The sequence below is a fragment of the Mesocricetus auratus genome, unplaced genomic scaffold (assembly GCF_017639785.1).
Source record: "Mesocricetus auratus isolate SY011 unplaced genomic scaffold, BCM_Maur_2.0 Super-Scaffold_100024, whole genome shotgun sequence".
NCBI classification, from domain to species: Eukaryota; Metazoa; Chordata; class Mammalia; order Rodentia; family Cricetidae; genus Mesocricetus; species Mesocricetus auratus.
Window position 1 is genome coordinate 14,521,808 of NW_024429205.1, and position 20,889 is coordinate 14,542,696.

Consider the following 20,889-nt stretch of genomic DNA (forward strand, 5'->3'; position numbering starts at 1 on the left):
GACACTTCCTCACTTCCTTCAGGACTATTCTGACATAACATCATGTACCATAACATACTTCCTGATGTCCTATTTGGGTCTCACCCACTTATGGCCATGACTTCAACCATGGCCATGAAAGATGACTTCGGGTCCAAGGACTGTAAGACACATCATTGGACAAGCAGGCGACCCTGTAGTCTCAAGACTTGGAGTTCACCCTGGTGACCAAGGCTGGCACATCACTTTCTTTAGTTCATATCCAGGCCTGTCTTTATTTTTCTGCTACAACCAGGAGGAGAGAGTGCCTGGTGGCCTAGACAGCTGGTATACCTCATTTTCCTTCACTTATCTCCTTCCCAGAGCTGGACTCCCTGATCACAGGTCATAGGAACAGGAGGGCAGTCAGTGAGTGGATAGGGTGGCCATGAGGGCTCATGGGAAGTCTTATTTTCAAGCATCAACAGCTAGGTAGTGTGTGAATCTCAGAGTAAATTCTAAGAGCCCCTATGGGTAGATGAGAGGGCACCGAGAGATGGAGGCAGGGGAGGCACATACCTGCCACAGGAAGAATGGTAGCACACCATGGGAAGGAGGAGATCCAAGGAAGAGGTCTCGGAAGTTCTTGTGAAAGAAGCTTTGTCACCCAGCATGTGCACACATGCATGCATACTTATTCCTATAAGTACATGCATGCAATATACATGTACACATTCATGGACCCGCCAAGAAAGACATGGGTTTCTCTCCTGAAGCTCCACCTTCAATTGTGTGCTGGCCCCAAGAGACAGGGGACACAAAAAACCCATAGGCCCAAGAACAAGCCATCCTGGCTCCCAAGACTGTCCTTTAAGGCACACCTCTGGATTAGACCAGAGCTTCTGGGTGGCTATACCATTTCCTGGGAAACAAGTGCTCCACCGCTCTGGCTTGCAGGGGGGTGTCCCTAGTATCATCGCACAACAGTGGTCTCTGCTTCTATCCCAGCAGCATCATGGAGGGCTGTGAGGTAAGGAAAATATCCCAGGTCCCCACAGTCTCTAGATAATCCCCATTCTGTTTAAGTATGACAAATGAAAAAAAATGTACCAAATGTTGTAACTCTCAGTCATAGTAGCACTAGGCCTGTGCCAAGCCTGTGCCAGCTCTTCCCGTCTCCTCATGGCTAGGGGATGGGGTTCTTCAGGCCCAGGGAGTGAACGAGGCCTTGTTGGTCTCTTAGCTTTCTCATAGACTCAGGCCAGAACCCCTTATCCCCAGCCCTACGTGGGCTCAGAGAGTGTGGGCAGAATGTAATTGCTGGACGAGTTCAGATTTGCCCCTGGCAGTGCTGGTGATAGTGAGAACATGAGACCCGAGCACAGACCAGCAGAGGGTTGAGATGCACCTTTGTCCCTTACACTGTGTGACCTTGGGCAGGTGCTTCACACACATGCCTCCCCCACGCCCCGGAATCTGAGTGTTCTCATCGAGACAACTGGGCAGAGCTGTATCCAGTTCTCACAAGAGGGTGCTGGAGGGTTCTTAGACATGCATGCAAACAGGCCAGCCCACACCTGATGCTCACTCACCTCCCTTCGGAGAATTGGCTGAGCCCAGTGATGAGCATTTTAGACTTGGTTCAAGACACTGAGCCTCCTAGTTACTGGAACAATGGGCACTCCGTAACTGTTCTGAGCCTCGCAGCAATCCTGAACGGGCACCACAATCACCATCATGAAACCTGACTAAGGTCACCTATTATGCAGCAGAGTTTGGGACAAGGACTTTGGGTATTGCTGTCTGTCCTAGCTATGCCCTAAACTGCATTGAGTTCCAAGGGAGGAAATGTCAGAGGTGTGTTCTTGCATTCAATCAGAACATTTCCTAAGGTCTAACTAAAGAAACAAGAAGAAGAGGCCTCAACCCCACTGCAGAGTGTTTTCTGTGGGGTCCAGGGTAGCAGCCCAGCTCAGGCCTGCTGGGTGGGAATGCTTTGCTGAGACCTGGCAGAGGCCATCCTGCCCCGTCATGTCTTTCTCTGCAGCCTGCATGCCAGCCAGGGTGTCTGAACAATGATTAACCGGCAGCGGGCAGGCTGGTGCAGGCTGGGGCGGAACAGTGGTGAGCTCACCCCTTACACAATGGCTGCCACACCCACCTGCCCGGCTCCAGGAACTCAACGCAGCAGGGCCAGAGGCTCCTAGAAGCTGGGTGATCATTCCCAGGAGGGACAGTCAGGCTAGATGTGACAGCTATAGCCTTTGCTATGCCAACACCCCTATGTAGCCTCTAGACATTCTTACCAGGCTTGTAGTGCTGGGGTTTTAGCTTAGCTGGAGATGTCCCACAAACAGTGTCACCTGACCCCTTTCCATACTGCCTCAGACATAAAACATCAGCCTCAAGACTGAACTAGAACAAGGAGAAGCTGCCCAGACCCACTCTCTCTTATTTAGGACTTTAGCAGGTGAAGAGCCAGACAGCTGACCCCTCTTCTTGCTCTCCTGGGCCCCCTAAGTCTTGCCCATGAGTCTCACCCCTGGTCTCGTCACAGGGAAGCACGAGTGTGTGCATATCCCAGGCATGTTCACCCCACACTCAATGCCCGGGGCCTCCTCCCTGGGAGCACTCCAGTTCCTGAGGGGCTGCATGGAGGTGGTGAACTCAGAGCTCATATGTGCCAAGATTGCCTACGGGCTTCTGCCATCTCCACACCTGCCCACTCTACCTCCCAGGAGGCTGGACCTCTTGTTTGTTTGTTGAACGGAGCACTAAAGTCCTTTGTCCTAAATGAACTGCACCATCTCCAAGCTTCTCGCCATCAGAGGCTGGGAATCTGGAACACGTTGGTTGGTAGGGGTGGTGCTGTGGAAACCAGCTTTCTGTGAAGGTGGGAGGGGTGGGCATGTCATAGGTGGGGCTGGGCTTCTTCCTCAATAAGCAGTAAAAGCGGGTCTGACACAGGGTTTAGCTGATGTAAAAGGTCATTCGGGATTTCTGGGCAAGGGTCTTCAATGGTTTCTAAACAACTGAAAAAGAAAGCAAGGAAGGGAGGAAGGAAAAGGCAAGCCTACTCTAAAAAATTGTGATGAGGGATGTCCTTCTGTATATATGTTTCTCTTATTGATTGATGAATAAGACACTGATTGGCCAGGCAGGAAATATAAGCAGGGCTACCAGACAAGGAGAATTCTGGGGAGAGGAAGCAGAGAGAGGTAGGCAGGGAGATGCCATGTAGCTGCTGTGAAGATAGGACTCCGGGCATTCTCCGGTAAGATAAAGCCATGTAGAAATACATAATTAATTAGTAGTTACAGGATAATAATTAAGAGAGAGTTACCCAGTAAGAAGCCTGAGCCACTGGCCAGACAGTTTATAATTAACATAAGCCTCTGTGTGTTTATTTGGGACTGAAGGGTGCCAGGACCAGGCAGAACAGGAACCTCTGTCTACAAAGTGTACCATGTTTCTGTCTCAGATTTACCAGTCCAGCCTTGGCAGCCCCAAGTTCCTGACATACTTGGAACACTGTTTCCTGCTTATTCTCCTGAAACCCAGGCTTGAAAGCTGTCAGTCTTCTTGCCACCATGGAGCCCTCTCCCCAAAGGATACCCTCATTCCCCACCTCGGCCCCCTGCAGCTCCTTCCTCTTCCATTCAGCACCTTGCTGGGCTGTGCCCTGGGCTGGAGGGAATTGAACATGCCTCTACCATGTATACTGATGGAGGGCCAGAGATGAGACCAGATGGCAGAGGTCTATGTGTGCCACGGTGGTGTGAAGATCTTAGATGGCAACCTAATTCTAAGCCTGGGCATGTTTGTTTGTTTGTTTCCTGCCTCCACAAGAGGCCTATGAAGCAGATGACTTCATGACCAGCACTTGCCTGAGACACACGATTAACATGTAGCAGACTACCATTTGATGCTGCAAGGTGGACCACAGTCATAAAAAAGGCAAGTTTCGGGGAGCTGTCTGGGCTCCCCAAGGACAGAAAACATGATCAGCTCAATGGATGCAGACAGGGCTTTTGACAAGATCCAATATCCTCTCGTGATTAAACTCTTCAGAGCATGGAAGCAATATACCTCAGCATACACAAGACGGTATGTGACAGGTCTATAGCCATCAATGTCCTACATATGGAAAATCCCAAAGCATTCTCCCTAAAGTCAAGAACCACACAAGGGGGTCTGCTGCTTCGTTCACATTCAACACAGTGCACAAAGTCTTAACTAGAGCAACAAGACAAGAAAAATACATAAAATAGATACAAACAGGAAAGCAAGAAGTCAAGGCATCCCTATTTGCATATATTCCCATATCCCCATATGTAAAAGATCTGACGAACTCAACCAGAAACTCTTAGAAACGATGCCACTCTATCAGACAGAGGAGTAGTATGGGAAGGGACCAAGCAGAGAGGAGAGCTGCATGCCATCCAGGTGGGATGATGTCCATGACCTTTCCTACTCTCCCAGGTGAGACATCATACTGGGGATGGCCTGAGAGCCACTGGAACTCCGTCCTCTGAGCATGACGTAGATTGGTCCCATTAAGCCTAAAGAAGGGCAGAGGATCACTGGACCCTCCCCTGAGACTCCAGCCACTCACACCCTCCTGCCCCACCCCCAGCCACATATATCACCCCAATTATACATCACTTTGAGACGACGCCAGACTGTGTAGGAAGTAGAGGGCTGAGAAGAGGTAGGGACTCCATTGATGAAACTTTGAAGTCATCACCCATATTGGACGGTGGTACTTTTTGGTGACACAGCAGTTTGGGGGTCACCCACATGACTATAACACCTCACCCTCGGTCCTGTAAGTTAGCCTGATAAACTCATTTATTCACTGTGCTGGAATCATTTCTTTGGTCTTCCATTAGAGCCCTATATAGGGTGAGCATATGTTCACATCTTTCCAGGAAAAACAATACAAAAAGAGGGGTCCATGATTCTTTTCCCTTCAGATGCAAGAAGACAACTCTTAGATGCACGGGCTTGGATGGGAGTGACAAGGCATGCTGGGACCTCCAGGAGAGGTGGAGTTAGGAGAATTCTAATTCCAGAGAGGCTATGAGCTAAGAAAGGCTAGAGTAGCCAGCCTGTAAGCGTGGATAGGAGATTCCCAGCAGCCAGCAAATCTCCCCCACTTTGGAGTTTTTGTTTAAGTCTTCCTGTTACGGACCCATCCTAAAATGCTTGTAAGAGGCAGGGGTCAGACCCAGGCTTTCCCACAGGGTGGGCCCAAGTGCTGAGACAAGAACACGTCAGGGCTGGTGGGTTAAATCCTTGAGGCCTTTCCAGATCTTTCTTTATAGGCCTCATAATTGCACTGCCTTCCGATGACCTTGTCCTTCCAAAAACAAACACTCAACTGGCTATTTCTCAACTGACTCACTATTCACTTTGCTTTCTCCCAGGAAATCAAACACACTCCACGCTGCTCCTTCGTTGCTCTGACCACCGTCACACATCACCCTCTCGGGGACAGACTTCCAAGGCCCTCTCCTCTTTCTCACCCAAAGAGCACCATGCTGTTGTGCCCAGAGGTACCAAGCCAGGCGTGGCCTTGGTGCCTTATCTCACATTCTCTGCCTTTAAGGGGATGGTGATTTGAACAGTGTGTCTCTCCCTTGGCCCAAGAGGATTACCACATCTCTTGAGATGTTGACTGGCCTTCAGCCTCACCCCATCCCATCTAGACCCAGTCTATGGAGCTGGCACTCACAACTGTGTGGTCGAGGCCTGATTTAGCCTTTTGCTTCACAGGCAGACAGCGAATGCTCCAGAGGACCCAGCCTGACCAACTGGTTAGCCAGGTCCAGTGAGCATACCTTTAACAGGACCAGAGAGTGAACTTCATCCCCAGAAGGGCAACATAGAAGAGTGAAACCAAGAGAAAGTCCCTCGACCTGTCAAGGCCACAGGTGATACCATGGCTTTGAAAAGCTCAGAAAGGAGGCTGGAGAGATGGCTCAGTGGTTATAAAAACCACTTGGACTTGCTGCTCTTGTAAAGGACCCAGGATCAGTTCTCCGAGTCTCCATGGCAGCTGACAACTGTCAATAACTCTTGTTCCAAGAGATCCAATGCCCTCTGCCAGCTTCCATGGGCACCAGGCATGCACATGGTACACAGACATACATGCAAACCAAACTCTCAAACACATAAAATAAAAATAAATAAATTCTGAAAAATCCCAGGAAGGCCTTTTGCCCTAGAGAGCATCCCAGATCTAGTCTCAGATCAAGGGTTCTCCTCTACACCCCTCTCAGTGCAGAGCATGGGGTGTGTTGGTTGGCAAGTACTGTGACACAGGCCCTTTTCATCTGGAGGCAAAGTACCTTTATTTCTGCTACAGCCTTTCCCACAAGACTTCAGGCAGGATATACGTGCAGGGTCTTCCCATATAAAACTCCCAGTTAACACAAGTGTGGGGCAATAAATCCACAAACAGCACTCGCAGGGTTCAGCTTATACTAGAACAGCCAGGGAAGTAGTGAATTGAAGCTGGCGAAGTCCTAATGGGCTCTTTTCACACAAGGTATGGACAACCCAGCAGACAGGATGGTGCTGACTGGGAGCATCAAGAACTCTTGAGGCTCACGCCTCTGGGGGCAAGTACGGGAGCCTGATTGAGTTCACACCGACACACTGCAGCACTGTTCCTAAAGGATAGGATGGGTAAGGGCCCAAGGAACCTTCTGGGACCCCAACCAACGCTGTGCAGGAGGCTGGAGCAGCTCCGGTGAGAATCTCTTTAGAGTTTCTGTTTTCCCACTGCCCTGAGGGAGCATGGGTGCAGAAGCCTTCTCTGGGAGGATCGCTTCCTGTTGGGATTCCCCAGTAACAGCCCTCGGGTCACCAGGCAGCTTCAATACACAGCAGCAGTTCAAAGAGGCCAGGAAAACTGAAAGTACTGTATCCCAGGGCCCAGGGTGGACCAGCCCTGTGTGGGTAATTCTACTCAGGCAGATCTGACTTAAGGGTCATCCTAGCCATGCCCGGGACACTTTCAGGAAGGAGGTCAAGGGGTCATCTGAACAGGAAGTTCTCGGGTCACATCAAATGTTCCATGTCACAATCCCTTCATTGAACCTATTTCCAGGAAGTCATCCGTCTCACTGGTAGGCTGGGGGAGGGGCGTTCTGGTGGAACCCTCACAGGTTGGGGCCATCTAGCCGGCCTGCTATTAAGAGCATGTGGTAAAAGCCCCAGCTGTAGGCACTGGTCACTCAGGGCAGTTCCCAGTAGTCCCATGCCCAACCCAGCACAGGGAAGATTGGTCATGTTATTGTTACCCAAGCCTCTAGGGACAACCCAAGGAGGGGGGCATCCAGCAGCAGACACCCTCCCAAGGGGGTGTGTAAGCCAGACATTATATTCCCTATGGAGGAATGGTTAAGAGATTAAAGGATTCTGCCAACTTCTCTCTGTATGTTTGCTTCTCTCTGGGGAAGAACCATTTGCTTCTAATGGTGAATCACCAGACAGCTACCTTGACCTGGGGACCTGATCAGGCAGACAAACCCTTTGTGTCACACAGAGAGAACTCCTCAGTGGAGCTTCACCCGCTCCACTACTGTCAACCTCACTGACTCCCAGTGACGAACCATGAGTCTTCTTGGGGTTACTTACAGGAATATGGGTGAGGGGTCACTTACAGTAACAGAAATGACTCAAAGACAGCTGCATCACCAAAGCCCATCCCAGCATGGGTGACGGCTCACAAATCTGGGAACCTGGAACACACTGCACGGCCTGCAGGCAGCTCAGCAACTTGGAGAGTGTCTTTTCCAGGTGCCTCAGCTGCTCTAAGCCTCTTACAGGCAGCTGGCCGGCTCTGCTCTTCTGAGAGGGACTCTCAGCTAACAGAAAGTCAATACAGTTTACTCTGGAGGGCGGGTCCTACTGAATTTGGTAGGTTTCGGGGACTTCCTGAAGACCTTGTGAGTTGTTTACCTTCCTGTTCAAGGAACTTCCCTGGAGGAAAAGATGTTTCAATTTCTGGGGAAACTGTTTAACAGCACCGGCCTGAAGAGAATCTGAAGCTATGAAGGTCATAGAGGAGAGACCAGGGGTGGGGAAGGACAAGCTGCCTCGAGTTCTCCTTTTCTCAGAAGTTTCTGGAGTTTCAGACAGGTCCTCCTGGTACTCCAGCTCAGTGTCTACCTCTTCTTGGACACCTCCCCTGTGAGCGTTGGTGGGCTTGGAAACAAGGGTCAGAAAGTAACTGAGAAAGCAGAGGGCAGTCGCTGCAGGAGAGACGAGGAAGAGAGGGGAGAAGCCACAGCATTGTCTCTAGGGGCTCAGCAGGAGGCTGGCACTCGGGTAGGGTAGATCATCGGGTGAGAGGAGAGCCTCACCTAGAGAGGGCAGAGGAAACATCCAGAAGACCAATCTAGTTGTCTCTCCAAAGTGAAGATGAATGGGGGGGGTCAAGCTAGCTCGGCGTCTCGTCTGGAAGCCTCAGCGGAGTGAGTAACCCTCACAGGGAGTAGCCTGTGGGGTGGGGTAAGCCAGCTGGGAACTGGAGGTCAGCACGTGCTTCACAGTATGGACCCTGAGTCACTGAGCCCATGGTGTGTGCTCCAGGGTTGGCTGCTGTAGCAATACTGTACCTGATGTAGAGTCAGCACTTCCGGCATCAACCAGAACAGGAACGCTTCCTTCTTCCATCAGCTCACCTGCTGCCCAAACTTTGTATATAAAGCCTTCAGCTCTGCAGTCTTTTCCAGGGGAGAGGCGTCTCGCCCATCTCTCCAGACCAGCGCCCACCCCACCCCACCCCTGCCTGCCACGATGATGCTGAGTCCAGCTGACAGTGGCCAGGCTCTGAGGTCTGCCATGTCTTTCTGGAAGGATGATGGCACCTCTATCCCGATGGGAAGCTTGGAGCTGAACATACAGTTGATGCTTGGTAGAGGACTCAGCTTTGCCCCTTAAGCCCCTCAATCCTGCTTTAACTCTCATAGCCTACAGACTCAGGGAACCAGTCCAGGTGGGATCCCTCAGAGCCCCTGCCGGGGGCTCAGCTTACATACATGAGCTTGCCGGCAGTCATCCAGCTTCTAGAGTAAGCCTAGGACCTAGTTTTAGCCAGTGCCGGAGCAAGGAAGCTTCCAGTCACAGCTTGCTGCCTCGTCTCTCAGAAGCCAACTGCCGATGAGTCAGTCATGGGTGCAAAGCGTAGGGTGGCTTCACGTAGAAACCACAAACATGAAAGGAGGTGCCTCAGGGAAGGCTCCTGCCACACACGGTACAGCCCTTAGATTTGTACTCTCCCGTGGATGGGTTCTAGAGGCCCACTCAGCCGAGTCCATGAATATTCACGTCCATTTACAGCCCAGATGTCACGGCCAGTTCCTCTCTTCTCGTGACTATCTGGGAACGCTACCGAAACTGTGTGTCTGTTGTGGGGCAGAAGGGTTTCGGGCTGGAACCACATGGCCCTGGAGGAAAACCCTGGGAAGACCGACTATGCTGCCTCCTGGGTGGTGGCTGGGGCTGCAGCTGGCCCTGTGCCTTTCATCTCCAGATGCCTGGGCCTCGGTCCCCACATGGTGTCCAGAAGGTTCCAAGGGTTGGCCTTGCTAGAAGCTGCCGGTGGCAGTGTTGACAGCAGGGGGCTACACCGCTCAAAACCCTTGAAGCGTGTGGATTTCAGTTTTCACCACACCCGTCCCTGCCCTCAGAGTCCTGCGCAGACTTTTAAGGGGTGTTTATTAACTGGAAATGGGGGAGAGGGTAGTCCATGGGTGGGGGAAGGGCAATGAGGGCCTATGAGCTGGGACTGGCTTTTACAAAAGGAGCCCTCTCTGGTGGCTCCTGGTGGACACACTTGGGCTACTGTGTGTCTGTCAGGGTGATTGGTGGCTACATCTGGCTGCTTTGAAGAAATGGCTTCTTTCCTAGTCGCAATGAAGATCATGTGCCTGCAAAGCTCCGTGTGTCCATGAGGGGCGCTGTTTCCAATGGTCACAGAGCTCACATGCTTCTACAGACCCTGTTAACTATTGCTGGGGGTCACCTGTGTCCCTGGATAGAATTCGAGTGTGGAGAAGAGTTCAGAAGTTGCATAACCACCAGTCAAAACTCAGTTTAAAACCTCAGGTGTCCACTGCCAGAATAGCATCTTCCCAAGTGCCCCCCACTGCTGCCGCCGCCGTGGCTGGTCATTGCAGATCCTCCCTGAGATCCCAGCTGCTTCTAGGCCACCTGGACCCTTGCCTGCTGCATATTCCTCCAGAAGACAGAGCGGGTTGGGGGTGGCAGTAGTTCAGGACCCTCCAGAATCTAAAAGCCCACAAGCCAGGCCTCAGCAGAAGACCAAGGCTATACCAAACCAAACCTCAATGGGCTCTGAGACCAGTCATGTCTCCTCTTTGGAATCTCAGTGGTTTCCTTCCCCTATGTGTCCTGGATAGAAGGGGCAAGAGAGGGTCAGCCTTCATCCCTCCTGCATTCGCACAAGTTACCCTGAAAACACACACACACAGAGAGAGAGAGAGAGAGAGAGAGAGAGAGAGAGAGAGAGAGAGAGAGAGAGAGAGAGAGAGAGAGAACACCCTGTGAAGGGACCGGAGAAGCCTAGGACCTACCCTAGTAGTGCCTCTGACACTGTGGCCTGGATCAGAAGCTCACACAGTCTGGCGACATAGGCATAGGGTACCATGGCCCAGGAGACCTCAGCTGCCCCGGATGACCTCTATATGTTCTATGCTGTGTGCCCTAGCATCTTTGCTCTACTCCTCATTCCCACCCAGGACCAAGAGCAAAGAGCTGGGAGAAACGAGAGTTGATGCACCAGCGAGTGCGTGGATGGAAATGAGTGCGTGGTCCCCCTCCACCCACCCTCGTTTCTTCAGCCCTCTAATCCCCATCCCAGGGCCTGGCTAGGGGGCAGAGCCCAGGTGTTTTTCATTAACAGTTTTATTGCGGATTCCCAGGCTCCAGCCAAGGAAGACTGAGAGAGGACCTAATCCTGTGCCCCACCCCCAGGCTGAGCCCCCACGCAGCAGGAGTTAGGTTACCCTGCAGAAGTCTGTCCTCTCCTCGCCTGGCAGCTTCTTGATAGGTCATCCAAGCCCTTTCCTTCCCCTGTCTTTCCTACTGCAGCAGCCAGACCAGAACATCCCATTAAGAGACAAAGCTAATGTCCCTTGTCCTCATTTAAAATTCCCTGGAGACTGCCACTCTTCCCTCCACCCTTTTTTTTTTATATGCAGCCTCCGAATTATAGATCTTGTCCATTCCCGTGGTGTAAATATTACCACCGTGGTCAGTTTTGAACCACTGATGTAAGGCTCTGAACTCGGGCACACAACCAAGTCAGCAGGAGTTCAGCAGTGTCCTCTCTCGGTCCCTCCTTTCCTGGCCCCTGGGAACCCTCCAGCTCTATCCTCCACCACTTCCCCAAACCTGCTACAAACTCAGTACACTGAGTGGCCCCTAGTGGGACTAGCATTTGCCTAGAGCAGCCCATCCCCTGCCTGGCCAACTCCTTCAAGAACTTGGAATACAGACGCCTCTTCCTCTAGGGAGACTTCTCTAACCCCGTGCGAAAAGCCATGCTCATCAGCTCTGCCTACAACCCTGCTTTGCACAGCTCTGTGGGTTAGTAGTATATGGAAGTCCGTGCCGTGGGACCATGTGCTCTTTTTCTGTTCACCCATAGGTCTTGGGCCATCGTGACCTGGAAAAGGCCAGTGGCTGTACTGAAAGAGAAGCAGACATCAGCCCTCTCCCTTCAAACTTAGGACCATCTCCTAAGAGTCCCTGTGGAACCCTAAACTAACTTTTTGGTCACCATCCTCAGAACTTGCGCTGCCCAGAGTCGCCCCACTGGGAGGAGATGACCCGCAGGCTCTGGTGTGAGCTACGCCACTGGTATAGGCACACAGAGATGCCCATGGTGGGGAAGAGACGAGCTTCCATCTTCCTCCTGGCTGTTTGGGTCCTCACAGGGCTCACTATCATCATGGACTGACAAAGCTTGCCCATTCTCCAGACCCATTCTCCAGACCACCCTTTCCCGTGCTTTGGAATCACCTCAGGTTTGGCAGGGCGGCTGAAGCTGGAAGACCATCCCCTCCACCTGTCCGGATAGCCTCTGTAACTCCAGTGGGTAATTGCCACCATTTATGGCGTGCTTGCGAAGAGCCCAGAGCAAACTGCTGGGCAGTTACAAACATTACCTTAATTTATGCCTGACAGACCTAATGATGCGCTGAGAGCAGTCTGCCCCGTTTCCCAGACAAGAACACTGAGGTTCTGAAGAGTTGGTAGTCAGGCAGCAAGTGGAGTGGGCTCTAAGCCCCAACCCCTGCTTCTGTATTGTCCCTTTCCCCTAACACAGGAGGGGGGGGTGTCGAGGGCCAGTGGTCTCTAGGCATGTAAGTAATGCTAGCGCTCATTTGGGAGATCTAGACCCTGGTGTGTAGCAATCCGCAGGGAAACACATCTGTCTGTCTCTTTCACAGTCTGGGGTGAACCTGGAGAAAGGCACCCACATCCTTGGGGTTCCAGCGAGGAGGCGGAGGCTGAAGCAGGCGCATCCTGCGACAGGTCCTCTGCTAGTGTGGCGGAGCTGGCCTGGGCATCCAGGTCAGAGATCCAGGCTGCTGTCTGGCACAGGTAAGGATGGGGCCTGTAAAGGCAAGGCTAGGAAAGCCAGCAGCAGGTAGGACTCTGCCCAGCATTCCCGCCCCTGCCTCACTGTGGGCAGCCTTGTACAGAGCTTCCCCTTTGCACACACGCTTCCTTTTCTCATGTGTAGGGTGGGAGTTAGGCTGGCCGTCTATGCGGGCCTAGAGCGACTGTGACACTATGGGAGACTGATGGTTGTAGCAGCTGAGCACTGTGGCGGGGAGCCCTGCTTGCGGTGAGGGTGAGCCTGGGGCACCAGCCTCATAGTGGAGTATCACTACGGGGAACTTCACAGCGACACCGGAGCTCTTCTCTGAGAAGGGGTGACCCAGCACGCCGTTTGTGGGCAAAGCAACGGGAGGATTCTCTGCTTTGTGTCCAGCTTTTTCAAACTAGAAAGACCTCGTCAGTTATACCAGAAACTTATCTAATGGGTTCAGGGGAGTGGTACATCTCACACGGAAGGATAACTTCAGTGAAAGAGAGACACGGAATAACCCGCATGTGTTACCGCCCTGGGAACCTGGAGGGCACAGCCAGTAGCTCACGAAGGTCCTCCTCCTTCAGAGTAGAGCCGCAGGTTCTATCCTAGCTCAGCGGTGCCTCGGCTGGACCTACAAGGGAGGTCCAGGCTGCTGCTGCACTAGGAATCATGGGGCCCAGTGTAGGCTCTGTCCCTTATCCCTTAGGCAGCAAGGAGCATCAAGCATGAAGGAAGGTGCTAGAATCATCATTATCAGTTCCAGGCCTGGCTGCCAGGAGGCATGGTCCCCACATCTTGGAAGAATCCCAGAAGATGCAAGTGGTTATCTCCCCAACTACCACACTCTCCAGATGGCAGAGAGCTGAGGTACAGACTGGGGATCAGAGGTGCAGACGGAGGGGGAGCATCAGGGGGCAGATAGTCACCCCGGGGTTGACGACACCTTTCCAACCTTGAGCTATCACAGTCAGAACGCCCATCATTCACTAAGACCAGCTGCTGCTAACAGGGTGCCTCAGCCTTGGAGCATGCTGGGAGATAGTTCACATGGCTGAAAAACTGTGTCTAGTTCTGGAACCTTCCCCGAACCTCCACCTCGACTCCCTCTTTGGGCTCTGAAGGGGTGAGTGACCACACCCCCTTTTCCCTCGTGCTGCCTCCATTGAACAAGTTTGGAACTGAAACTGTCACTTCTGCCTGTCCCCGGGGTGGGCAGATTTCAATGCATCCGTCTGTGCCTTTTAGAGGGGGTATCCCAAACACAGGCTGCCCCGTGAAGCAATGGGGTTTTGCAGGGATAAAGGCACGAATGAGGGCTTAAAATACTGCTGCCCTGGTGGGGAAAGGTTCCCTTCTCTTAGAGAACAAGGATGCCTCTGTTACAGAGCTGGACACCACCGGGAGGAGCCCTGTTCGGTTTATCAGAATTATTGCCCAGGTCGGGGTTAGGCCTACACTGGTGGAGGTTGGACTACCAGCCAGGGAATCCTGAGCTGGTGTTCCGTCCTGTCCTCTGAGCTTGGCCCCTCTCCTTAACAATGACCTGCTCATGGGCTGGGGATGTAGCTCTGTTGGTAGAATGCTTGTAGGAAGCCCTAGGATCTGCCCCCACCCATCACATGAATCAGGAGAGTGGAGGTGCCTGTTATCCCAGCACTCAGGAAGTGGAGAGGAAGGTGTCCAAAGTTCAAAGTTCAAGAACATCTCCTTGGCTTTATAGAGAGTACAGCTTGAGACACAAGGCAACCTTTCTCAAAAAAATAAAATAAAATTTAAAAACAAAAAAGAAAAATGAAATGCAAGGAAGGAAGACAGGAGCATAGACAGGTAGGCAGGCAGGAAGGCAGGCAGGCATGTTCCCCTCAGTAGACTCTCAAGGAATACTTCTTGCCCTCAAACCCTGAATTCCAATCAGGATTTGCTCTCAGACATAAGTATTTTGATTTGTAACCCTAGACATAATGAAATTCTTATTGTTAACAGACACTGAGTTTTGTTTTGTTTTTTCATTACAAGTGACTTCAAATAAGCCACCATATCCAGACTGTGAAATACTATGCAGCCTCAAAGGTAACACGGTCCTAAGAGTCCCAGCTGGGATAAACCCAGTGCTGTCTCCTGGGGAGGTTAGGCTGGGAAGACTCATGCTAAATGATTCCACCTGAGGTTTATCTGGAAACCTATGTCAAAACTATGGGGACAGAAAGATCTGAGGGTGGGCAGAGCTAACCATTGAGAGCATAGAGAAGTTTTGGGAACATGGTAGGTCTATATCAAACCATCGTTGTAGGGACACAAACTGTGCAATTTGTAAGTAACAAACAAACAAACAAACAAAAAACCCCACAATATCTATGTAGTAGGAACAAGTTTACTGTCCATAAAACATACTTTATACATTTTTATTTTATTTGAGGCGGGGTCTCAGTACAAAGAGCTGGCTGACCTCAAGCACAGAGGTTTGAATGCTTCTGCCTCTGAATGCTGGGTCTAAAGACATGAGCTGCCATTAATATACTTTATATGGTTTTAGAGGGAAAAAATACTTCTTTTTTTCTCATTTTTTTCTTGGCAATGCTGTTGATCAAACTTAGGATCTCATACATAGGAAACAAGCACTATCACTGAGCTACAAGCCAAGGCCTGCTTCTCCCCTTCCTCTGACCCAACCCACAAGGATAAACTATAAAAGAAATTTGACCAAAAACAAGAGGAAATTTTAAACAAATTCGATTTAAAAACAGAATTTCACATTGTGGGATATTTTTTTAAGTGTTTCCTTCGAGTCGAGTCCTGGAGCCTACGTGGAGAAGGGCTAAAGCCAGAAACCCAGCTACCCACTGTCACCAACTAGGGACCTAGGGCCCTTTTTACTACCTAACTCTGTCCTCTGTTCTCTATCGGCTCAAAGGGACACTACGTGCCTTCTTGGGGATTTAACTCCAAGAAGACATATGTGGGTCAGTGTGGTACTATGTGTTGAAATACTGGAATCTCTGGGTTGTTGACGTGGCTTAGGGAACCATGTTGAAAGTAGGGAGGGCCCTGGGAACTGTCTCCTCTCCTGTTGCTCTACCCCCCCCCCATCATTCACCACACAGAGAAGGAGGGAAGTGGCACAGATAACTGGGCGTGTGGTTAGCCAGCTGGGTGACTTACACATAGGACCCGTGTCCAGGTTTGTCACTCACTGGGTTTACTAGGACAAGGCGGCTGGCAACAGAAACAAAGGAACCCTGAACTTATGCCAAAACAGCTCAATCCGCTGACTGGTTCTTCCTGACTGCTGTGGCCACTGATCCCTCCAGGCCACCGTACCTCTCCAAGGACCCCCAGACCCCCTAACACTGTAGCAGTGGGGCCTCCTGAAGATCAAGGTTCCAAATGCTAACCCCTTCAGTGCCTTAATGTTTGAAAACCCAGGACCCATCTACAAGGAATAGAAAAAGGCCGATGGGGAAGGTGAGTCCCAAATGTGAAAAATTAGATGTCCTGAGATGGGGGGGGGGGTAGAAAAAAGAAACCTAAAGGCTGTGACAATGGCTCAGTGGGTGAAGTACTTGCCTTGGAAGCTTGAGGGCCTGAGTGGATCCTCAGTACACAGCCATCTACAATCCCAAATTATTGGAGATTTTTGGAGCAAGGTGGCTAGGTAACGGGAGACCCTGCCTCAAAATACGAATTGGAACACACACACACACACACACACACACACACACACACACACACACACACACACGACAGTGATCAAGGATGAGCCTCGTGTCAACCTCTGGCCCCTACATACATGTGCACAGATGCCTGTGAACACATCTAGACACAAACACATTTGAACAGGCATGTATAATACATGTATCCTATACCACACACAGAGAAACATAAACTTCGTTTGCAATTAAACACATTTGAATGAAAAGAACAGATACCATCTCCACCCCCACATAAAAGCAGATGGGACCATTGGATGAGATGTGGTGACTAATCCGAGACTCTTGCTGTAGTCTGAGTGCAGCGACAAGTGTGAGACCCTGATCCCTTTTTCAGAAGACAAGTGTGACAAACATCGCCTTCTGTCCATCCAGGACCCCTGGCTAGAAGGGCTCCCCATATGTGTCCATGGTAGCTCAGGAGGCTGTAAACAGTGCTGCCTAAAGACAGCAGCATCTGCCCGATAACTAGGCATCTACCAAAAGAAAGAGTTGGGGTGGCCTCGATGAGTGGACTCTGTAGCCATGACGAGAATAGGGCGGAGCTGTCTGCAGGTGCTGGCATGCTAAAGAAAGCCACACAGATCTCCCGTGTGCAGCGCCGGCCATTCGTGCAAGTTTTAAAAGTGTGGACTTACCCTCACAGGAACAGGCCTGGAAAAGACATTCTGGAAACATGCCCTGAAACCCCATTAAAGGAAGCTGCCTTTGGCCTGAGCCGCCACAGGTGGGGAGGCGGAGTTAGCTTGCATTTTGTACTTTCTCACTGTTTGGATTTCCAGTCACATGCCCACAAGTGTTTCTAAACTTTTCAAATGTCGTCATGAAGTATCTAGATGGTGGGACTGAGATAAGGTTAGTTCTGTCCCCATCTGTTCACCTGCCTCCCTCCCTCCCTCCCTCCCTCCCTCCCTCCCTCCCTCCCTCCCTCCTCCTCCTCCTCTTCTTCTCCCCCAGCCCTCTCCCATACTTCTGGATAAACCTAGGGCCTGTGGCATGACAAGCACTGTACCACTGAGCTACCCCCTACCTTCCTTCTGTCCTTCTCTCCCTTCCTTCCTTCCTTCCTTCCTTCCTCCCTCCCTCCCTCCCTACTTCCCTCCCTCCCTTCCTTCTTTCCTTCCTTCCCAAACAGGCAGTCATCAAGTTACCCAAACTGACTTTGAATTTACAGTTCTTGTCAAACCTTTTGGAGTAACTTGAATTATAAGCCCGGTGACAACATGCTAGGCTAGTTTTGTCTCTTATACTTTTCTACATTAAAAAAAAAAGTCTCAAAAATCAACGTGTTTCAGTATCTTACAGCAAGCACATACCTTCTCTGCCCTGGAGATGAAGTCCACACACTCTCAAGCTGGTATCATGGGAGGTTCCCAGCCTACCTTCTCTCCAGTTTCCCTCCCTAGACTCCTAGTTGCAAACCTAACTGATGCCATCATCTTCCTAAGAAGTTGTCGACTCGGGGCCTTTGCCGGTGCTATGCTATTCCATTACTCCCATGCCCCCCATGCCCCCTGCACCCTGCCATCCTCTTTCACAGCTTGACTCGGGGTACATCTCATGCTTGCCCCCAGGAATGAAATCACCCTGCCTAGTGCCTACCGTCTTTCTCTTGGCCACCATGGTCTTCCTGTGCTACCATGGGTACCCACTGACTGACCTCTCTCACTCCCTTACGCCAGCCTGGAAGGCAAGGTCAGGCCCAGCACCCAGCCTGGCATGGAGGAGGCTTTGTCCATCTGGCCTGGCAGAACTGGCTGGTGACTGAACACTGAATGAAGAGCTGACACACAGGCCGTGCCTAGTGCCGGCCTCTTGGCAAGTTGGCGTTTGTTTTCCCTGTCCTAGACACAACCAGCGCTGAAGTAGTCGGGGGGGGGCAGACAAAGCAGCCTGCAGCAGGCTGCCCACTCGACTCCGAAGTGGCTTTGATTTCCTCTTCTGCGGGTGCCAAGTCTCTGAACAAATATTTTCCTGGAGTGGAGGAATGGCTTAGCTCTCAGCCTTAAGTGCTGGAAACAGCGTCTGGGGAAGGCAGGTTCCAGGAGGAGCGGGGCTAGGTCGCTGTTGGGAGAGGAGGGAGCACCGGTGCTGCCCTCTGTTTGGTGCCCACCATCCTACAGCTGAGAAGGGAGTCCACCCCATCAGACCCAGACAAGCAGCTGGCTTGTTTGGCTTGCACCTGTGGCTAGCTTTGCCCTGGGCCTCTCCACCCATAAATTAGAACCCTCTGGGACTCTGAAGAAAATGTCCGACGTGTGGACTTCCCTGTTTCTACTGAAAAGGCTACAGCAGAGCTTCAGGAAGCTAATCAGAGTCTCAACTGCCCTTTGGTAATAAGCTCATTTTCTTCAGGTAACTTTCCTATGTCGGAATCAATACCTAGAGTACACTCACCTAAGTGCATGACTGATGGTTTATTTACACAGACCTTCACCCTTGTAATCACCACCCACATCAAACCAGAGAATATTTCCTGCATCCTAGAAGGTTCCTTTGTGTCCCAGCCTAGTCAATACCACACCCTTGGCCAGAAGGTTTTCTATTATGGTCAACTAGCCTCTGATATCTGGAACTATGCAACCTAGGCTCCTCTGCTTCTAGCTTCAAGCAGGTAATAAGTTGTCTGTGTTGTGAGTGCTGTGGTGCTTTGGTTCCTTAGTCATTGCCAAATAGTATTCCTTTTCCATCCTCCTGTTGATAGACTTTTACTTCCGTGTCTAGTGTGTGATGGCTACAGACGCTAGGAGCACACGCATGTACATCTATTGCCAGACACCTGCTCTTATCTTACTGGCACCACAGAGAGGTAAAAATGTCTTCAATGATTACAAGTGCCCCAGTGCTCCTGTGGAGTGATACCCCTTGCAGCAGCCCAGAAGCACTCCATCCAGTCCCTTCCTCTCCCTTCCAACACCACTGTGGCTTTGTTTCCGTAGCTAGACACAGCGGACACGCCCAAAGGCGCTCTTGCAGGCTCAGACTATTGTTGTGCAACAAACATCTGCCTTCGGGAGCACCCAGAGCGGCAGGGGTCTTAGCAAGAGATGCCTGAATGACAAGGAAGGAATGGGGCAGGGTTTCCGTGCCTCTCCCAACTTGAAGCTGAGTAGTCGTTGAATAGAACAGCTGAGGAGCTGACTGGGGCAATTCCGTCCTATGAGTGGGCGTGGCCAAGCGTGGGCACGCAGGTAGGGGGACGCTATGGTGTTGGGTCATAAGGGAAAGGGGAGAAGGCTTTGCCACAGCCAGGCGGCGATGGAAGAGCCTGAAACTCTACAACTTTATGGTCGGGGAAGCCAGATTATTTTTAAACCCCTCTAGGCACCTGGCTCAGGACCACTTCCCAGTTTCAGAGAGCAGATGCTCACCCCTCTGAGGCAGCCCATCAGGCTTCAGGAGCCAAGCTGGCCAAAAGAGACATAGATGATGTGACAGACACAGGCAGATGCAATACCTCTGAGGTGACGATGATTTCTGGGCCTCTGCAGTTTGCTTGCCCGCACATGCTTCCATTTCTACCAGCTGTTATTCTGGGACCAACCACTGTCAGTGTCTAACCCAGAGAGGGCTCAAGATTGCTCACCTCAAGGGCTACTGTCCCCTCTCGTCCCATGACCTCTCCTCCCCAAGACCATTAAGCGCAGAAGGCACGCTTACGTCACACCTTTGCCTTTGGGCTCCCTTCGGGCTTATGGAGGGAGAGCAAGAGCCTCCAGGTGCACACTTCGAAAATCCCAGTGGCTCTGCCTCCAAGTCTCAACCCAGGCGCTCCATGCTCCCCTACCCATCCGCAAGGCTTCCACTTTCCCCAGCTGCTCGCCCCTCCTGCACCTGCTTCAGCTCTCTAGCCAGCAGGGAGCCTCCGGAACCCTGTCTTTGGCTGAGGCGGGCCTTCTGCCCTGAGTGCCTCTTCTCTATGTCAGAGGCCAATTACACTTTGCTCCTCCAGACTTGGTCCAACAAGGGCCGCCTAGGTGAGCCCCGGTGACCCTGATGCTTAGCTGGACAAATGTCCCTGACCTTGCGATCCCCACAGAACTCTGGACACCACTCTGTCCTTCTCTTTGTCTCTGCAGTCACTGGCATCCCCGAGAGCAGGAAAAACAGAGAGGTCTGGGATCTTCCTTCTAAATGTGACAAGACATTCAAAGCAAAACCCCAGGGGCAAGCAAGGCCCAGACGGCAATTCAAACAGAAACCAGATGCGAGCTGAGAAGATGACGCAACGGAGCCACCCCTCAGAAAGTCACTGAGAAGAACCCGCAGAGGGGAATTCCATGACTCTGTCTTCCTACACGGAACACTAGCACACTCCAGCAGTGGCGGGAGCTGAAGACGAGGTGACAGAAATGTGCCCCATGGCTCCCTGCAGAGAAGAGGGTCTCGAGAGGACAGTGGGAACACCCAGCTGGAGTGAGGTGAGGACACACCCGTTGTGGGCTGCCCGAGGACCCCAAAGTGACACTTCAACAACTCCACACCGTAGCTTCTTTCTGTAGGACGTGGGTAGAATATAAATTAGTAAAACTAATGGGTGTCTTGGCAACCAAGTCCACCGCTGTTTTTACTACCCAGCCCAGG

The 20,889-nt window shown here is 51.5% G+C and overlaps 1 long non-coding RNA gene across 1 annotated transcript in view; it reads right to left on the reverse strand.

Annotated features, from left to right (window-relative positions):
• LOC110342629 overlaps positions 1-17,161 on the reverse strand; it is a 55,168-nt gene extending 38,007 nt beyond the window's left edge. The window contains exon 1 of the long non-coding RNA XR_005870833.1: positions 16,944-17,161. This is a non-coding gene — a long non-coding RNA (uncharacterized LOC110342629). The remainder of the gene's footprint in view (positions 1-16,943) is intronic.
• Between the last annotated feature and the right edge of the window lie 3,728 nt (positions 17,162-20,889).